Here is a 5,331-nt window from a genome sequence, read left to right on the forward strand (position 1 = left end):
AAGTATTCAAAGATCCGGCGCCAGAATGCGGTCCCCTTCTGATCGGCACCCGTCAATGCATCTTGCCCGATGGTCAACCATCCATCGACGAGCACCTTGTCCTCCTTCTCCGTGTAGTTGCTGGTACTTTTGCTTACGCGGCGACCTCGAGCTTGTGCAGCTGCGGCTTGCGTGAGCTCCTGGCCGAATAACGGCTCGTCCTCGATGTTAATGCTGTCGGGACAGGCAGTGTTGTCCTGTTGTGTGTCAATGGGAGGTGGCTGGGGAGCCTGCTCGGTTGAAGCATAGGGCATGATCGTCGGCATTGTCTGCGTGTAGGACGGAGGGGCCTGCACGGTGGACGATGCCGGCATCGGAGGCGGCGCGCGCTCGGCCGACAAATCGTCGAGCAGGTTGCGTGCTCCGGCCATCGCTGCTGATCCCATGTGCTTGGGGCCTTTGGAGTTCGCCGGCGCACGGTTCAGGTCAATGGACGAACGAGACGGCCCGTGAAGGACTCGCCCACCTCCGGTGACCCATCCCGTGACGGGTACGCGTACCGCGCCGACTGCGCCCCCAATTCCTGCGCCACGGGCGTGTACCCAAACGGGGCAGTCGGCAGGGATGTCGACCTTGGAGGAAGGGGCCGGGTGACGGACGAGGCCGAGCTCCCCCCCGAGGCCGTGCCGGCGCCCGGGAGGATCAAGTGCTGAGCGAGCGCTGCGTGGCCATAAAAGAGCATGGCATGCTCTTGCATGACGTCCGCCTTCGCCTCTGTCTTGAGTTAGAGAAGCTGCTCCGCCGCCCGCTGCCGCTCCTCCGCGGCAGCGACATCCCTCTTCCGTTGGGTCGAGCGCCCTGCGGCGGTCGGCCCTCTTCTTGCTCTCGATCTTCCTCTGCTCCGCGGTGAGGTCGGCCTTCGCCTTCTTCGTCGCCGGCCCGGGCTCCACGACCACCGGCCCGTCCAGTTTCGGAGCCTCCGCCAAGGGAGGACCGGCAACGGCCGGGAGCTGTGCCTCGTCTCCGATGGTGGCGGTGGCGGCGGCAGTCGCTTCGTCGGCCATCTCTAGGTTTTGGCAGTGGAGTGGACTGGGTGTGTTTTGGGAGACAGACAGGCGGGCCAAGGGCGGACAAGGGGAGGACGCGAGCGACCAGCATCCAGCGTCCGCGGGCACGCAAACTCGTCCCAGATTTGGGCCGGGTTTGGGTCGTCCCGGACGTCGCGGCCATCCGTTTTAGGGATGGGTCCGCGCGCTGGGCCGCGTTTTTATCCGGTTGGACCCATCCGGACGCGCGGGCGCGGTTTGGGTCGCCCCGTTGGAGATGCCCTAAAGGCGAGGATTTTGTTTAATCGGCATATTGGCACGCTGGGTTCATGCCCTTTGTGCAACGGGTGAATTAAGCTCAACATGTACGTACTACGTACATCTGTTGTTCAGATGTTCGGTGGCGCGCGGTGAATATACATATGGAGAGGACTTGGTCTGGAGAATCTAATTGAACAACATATGCCGCGCGCCGGGACGTTCAGGTTCCAAAGGTACTAGATGGACATAGCGCGTCTTGCCGTGCCTTTTTTTGCTAGGTCCGTTTAATTTTCTCGCCCTTTGCTATAACCATTTAATTTTATCATGTGGTTTCTTCGTCTTTGGTTCCACGTATGGTTTTCATTGGCAGTCGTTGAATAGTTAACCTTCTTGTTGCTGACAATCCCAACTCGAAGAACTTAGAGGCAGTTTTTATTTTAAATGAGAAAATTATAGCTGGTTCTATGGGCTTCGTAAAAAAAATCACATTAAGACTATTCACACGACAATAGTGAAATGGAGAGGTGGTTGACGTCCAGTGTAGAAGAAAATTAGACCACAAACGCGTCAAGGGTCTACAGGTTAGCAAATAGATGGGCTACAGGTTATCAGCCACGGGCCACACCAACTGACAGGAGTGTAATAAGCTAGCAGAACAATGCAATGTTACTATGGGCTGCTTATAAGACTTTTCTTGGCCATTCGGCGTCTAAACTGTTTCAGACATATCAATAATACACATAGTGGAGATGTAAACACCAAATTTTATGAATAGGGGTAAAGCACAATGAAATTCACATGTTAACCATTTAGCTAATAAAGTTCATAATGTATGAGCATAATATTGCAATCACCATGAGGCTGCAATGCTAGAGCCACGCGCCATCGAAATAAACTCATAGCATGTGCTGCTCATACATGGATACTTCTTCTAGACAAAAGTATGTGTGATGGTGCTACGCATCAATGTCTTGCTTCAGTTTCCCAAGTGCAAAGGCAAGACGGGGTGGAAGACTTTGCCAATCTCCATGTTCTTGCTGTGGATCGTGCCCACAAACTGGTAGCTGTTGGGAAATTCCTACACAAATGGTTAAGTTCAACTCAGATCGCGTACCACCGTTAGCAGTATGCTGAACATGCTTAAGGGTATTTGTATGCAGATGGGGATAGATCTAAGCATCTTAGCTCACATGAGATCGCATGTATTAGCCGACCGTGATTATCCTGTGCCCATCAGGGTGAAAGCAGATGCCAAACCTTGCCCGTTGGCCAGGGAACTTTCACAGATGTGGGAAAATTGCCCTCCCAAACCAACCTTCACTGGTTGTGCCTTTAATCGGCTTTAGGCAAGCACCAAGGTATCCGGTCCACAATTTGATAAGAAGATAGCCTAACCTGGACATACATTCCTGGAATTAACATCTCACGGACAACAGGAAGGCGTAGAGTGAGACCAATAGAAACATGGTGGATGCTACTGCATTGTACATGGTCATACTGTTACCTTCTCATCTGGTAGGTTATATCGCAGCTGCCAACCCAAAATACAGGCTCGTGGAGCATGCTTGGCCGGTAGGCCTGTTTAGGATGATAGCATCACCTTTTCATATGGTAGGGTATAACGTAGCTGCTTACCAAAAACTGAGGCTTGTGGAGCGAGCTCGGACGGTTGGCCCCGTGTTAAGTTTGTTTGCCAAAGTTGATTTCAAAATTGTAATCAAACGGACATATTGGTGATCTAGCTAATTCTGCAGGAATAACACACCAACGACTATAGGATCTGAAATGTCTTGCATAATTAGTTACCCCTTAGGGTAAAGGAGTGTCAACTTTTTAAAAACCTAGCATTTAAAGGTTATTCAACTCAGTATTCAGCTCAGACTTTGAAGGGTCTACCTTTAACAGCCTCCCATGACAAACAACAATAGGGCTAGAGATAGGATGGAAAATGATAACAATGAGAGGACCAAAGAGGTATTACAAAACCAGAAAACATATGCTTATGGTATCAAAAGCATGTTCTGTTATAGAAAATCCACTACCGTGCGAAATAAACTTCAACAATGGGTTCTCTCTTTTACTCTTTGACAATTTTGCTAGATTATCCATGCAGAAAGGTTATTTCATATGCTGTATTTTACATAGTGCATGCAATAAACGAAGCTATAAGCATGAAATTCCATCATACCTATAAAGCACATTTTACAATAGTAATTAAAAAGTAGCTGAAACAAACATATTAAAAGATAAATTATCCAAAGCACATTTAAAAGAACAGTACAACCTACACTGACCACCAAGGGGAAAAAATCCTATAAATAATGCGATAGCTATAACCATAACAATACACGGAATATGTATATGATGCATATCTTAACGGCATGTTTGAGTCATCTATGGATATACAATTAGAGCCTGCCATTCCCTAAACTGAAATGTATTTTTTTTAGGAAGTAGAGGAAAGGGGGATCAGTGTCAAGCAATGGTTTCCTGTAACTCCCTACTTCAACCAGTACTATGCCAAAGTGTAACTAAGTGATTACTCTATAGCTACCTAAGTGAACATCGCTATATGCATATATCGAAAAATAGAGATAAGTTTTTAAACCATTAGCTTGTTCTCACGCGACAAAAGAAAAAATGCTTTTGGTTACTTTTACCTTCCTAGACACCAAGAGCATAGTTCAACACCATTCTTGGTGACAAGGGATTAACTTGTCAATGCCTACGGGTTATAGGCTAGGGTTTAGTTAGAAGTAGAGGGCAAGTAGATCTCGAAGGTTTCAGCCGAAAAGTACTCGACGATTATGAAAACTAGGGTTTGTGAACAATGATTCGATGATCTCTTCGTCCCTCGACTCCCCTTTTATATAAGAGGCGGAGCCGAGGGTTTCGTTTTGTACAAGTTACAGAGTCCGGGACGGTTTCTAACTCATCCTGCCAGATTACAGACAACACTTCCTATTACAACTCTACTTTCCTTAATATATCTTGGGCTCTCGAACCTTCTTATTCTTCGGGTAGTGGGCCTTCATTAAACCCCGGGTACTATCTTTGGCAGGCCCATTTGGGATGCCTATGTCAGTAGCCCCCGAGATTTTGCTTGAATCGTAGAGTCAGGGAAAATCTCCACTGTTTATTTGTATTCAACAATTCAAACTTTTCTATATTTCTTTATATAAATTTCTATATTGTACAGGGATATTGGTAGTTGGGGCTAGTTCATCTGACGGATCAGGTACTAGTTAACTGCTCTAGTGGCAATCCGCAAAAACCTACTTCAAGATCACGTCCCTGGACATGATCTCGGGATACTTGGTGCAAACTTCGACAGGTGCCGCTTAAGGTCTTACCATTATGTCGAGTCCCGGTCAAATTTATCGAGTACCTAACGCGTCCGTTAGGATTTTTCGTCATATCCGTTGATACGGATAAAAGTAGCAGAAGCGCAGTCTTCGGCGATGCCACGCCCAGCAGAACGGATCCGGGGTCTTACCTTCGCAAATTTGCGGCATTCAGAAATTGATCGCAACTTTGGCGTTCGAGAATATATTGTCGAGTGCTTTTCCGGCTGTTGGAATGGCACATTTTATCGAGTCAAATATGACTTATATTAATCTCCCGATGGGAGTATATGTAGAGTTAATTATAACTCGAAATATACTCTCTTGCTTTTCTATCTTTCTTTCTTTTCCTTTTTAAATTTCATCGGGCACGCGAACAGCGTTCCCGATGGGAGTAGCCCCCGAGGCTACAGCCAAGAACTTGTGCTTGGTTGTAGGCTCAACATTTTAGTCCACCTTGTCGCTATATTGCCATTATTTCCCGATATTTTCTCTTTTCTTTTTTTTTTTTTTTATCTCTCGGGTGCGCGAACAGCGCTCCCGATGGGAGTAGCCCCCGAGGCTACAGCCAAGAACTTGTGCTTGGTTGTAGGCTCCCGCAATTTCTATATTTGCCATAGTCGAAAGATTACTTTTATCGAAGTAGCCCCCGAGCATTTGGGCAAAAACTTGTTTCTGACCAAAGGCTCCCGAAGTATTCA

The 5,331-nt window shown here is 47.5% G+C and overlaps 1 long non-coding RNA gene across 1 annotated transcript; it reads right to left on the reverse strand.

Moving 5' to 3' along the window:
* Positions 1 to 2,074: 2,074 nt before the first annotated feature.
* Positions 2,075 to 3,976, reverse strand: LOC124687873. The gene is made up of 3 exons (XR_006998336.1): positions 2,791 to 3,976; positions 2,477 to 2,681; positions 2,075 to 2,364 (listed from the first exon to the last, which is right to left on the reverse strand). It is a non-coding gene; the product is annotated as an uncharacterized LOC124687873 (long non-coding RNA).
* Positions 3,977 to 5,331: the final 1,355 nt, after the last annotated feature.

This window comes from Lolium rigidum, chromosome 2, assembly GCF_022539505.1.
Source record: "Lolium rigidum isolate FL_2022 chromosome 2, APGP_CSIRO_Lrig_0.1, whole genome shotgun sequence".
Taxonomy (NCBI): Eukaryota; Viridiplantae; Streptophyta; class Magnoliopsida; order Poales; family Poaceae; genus Lolium; species Lolium rigidum.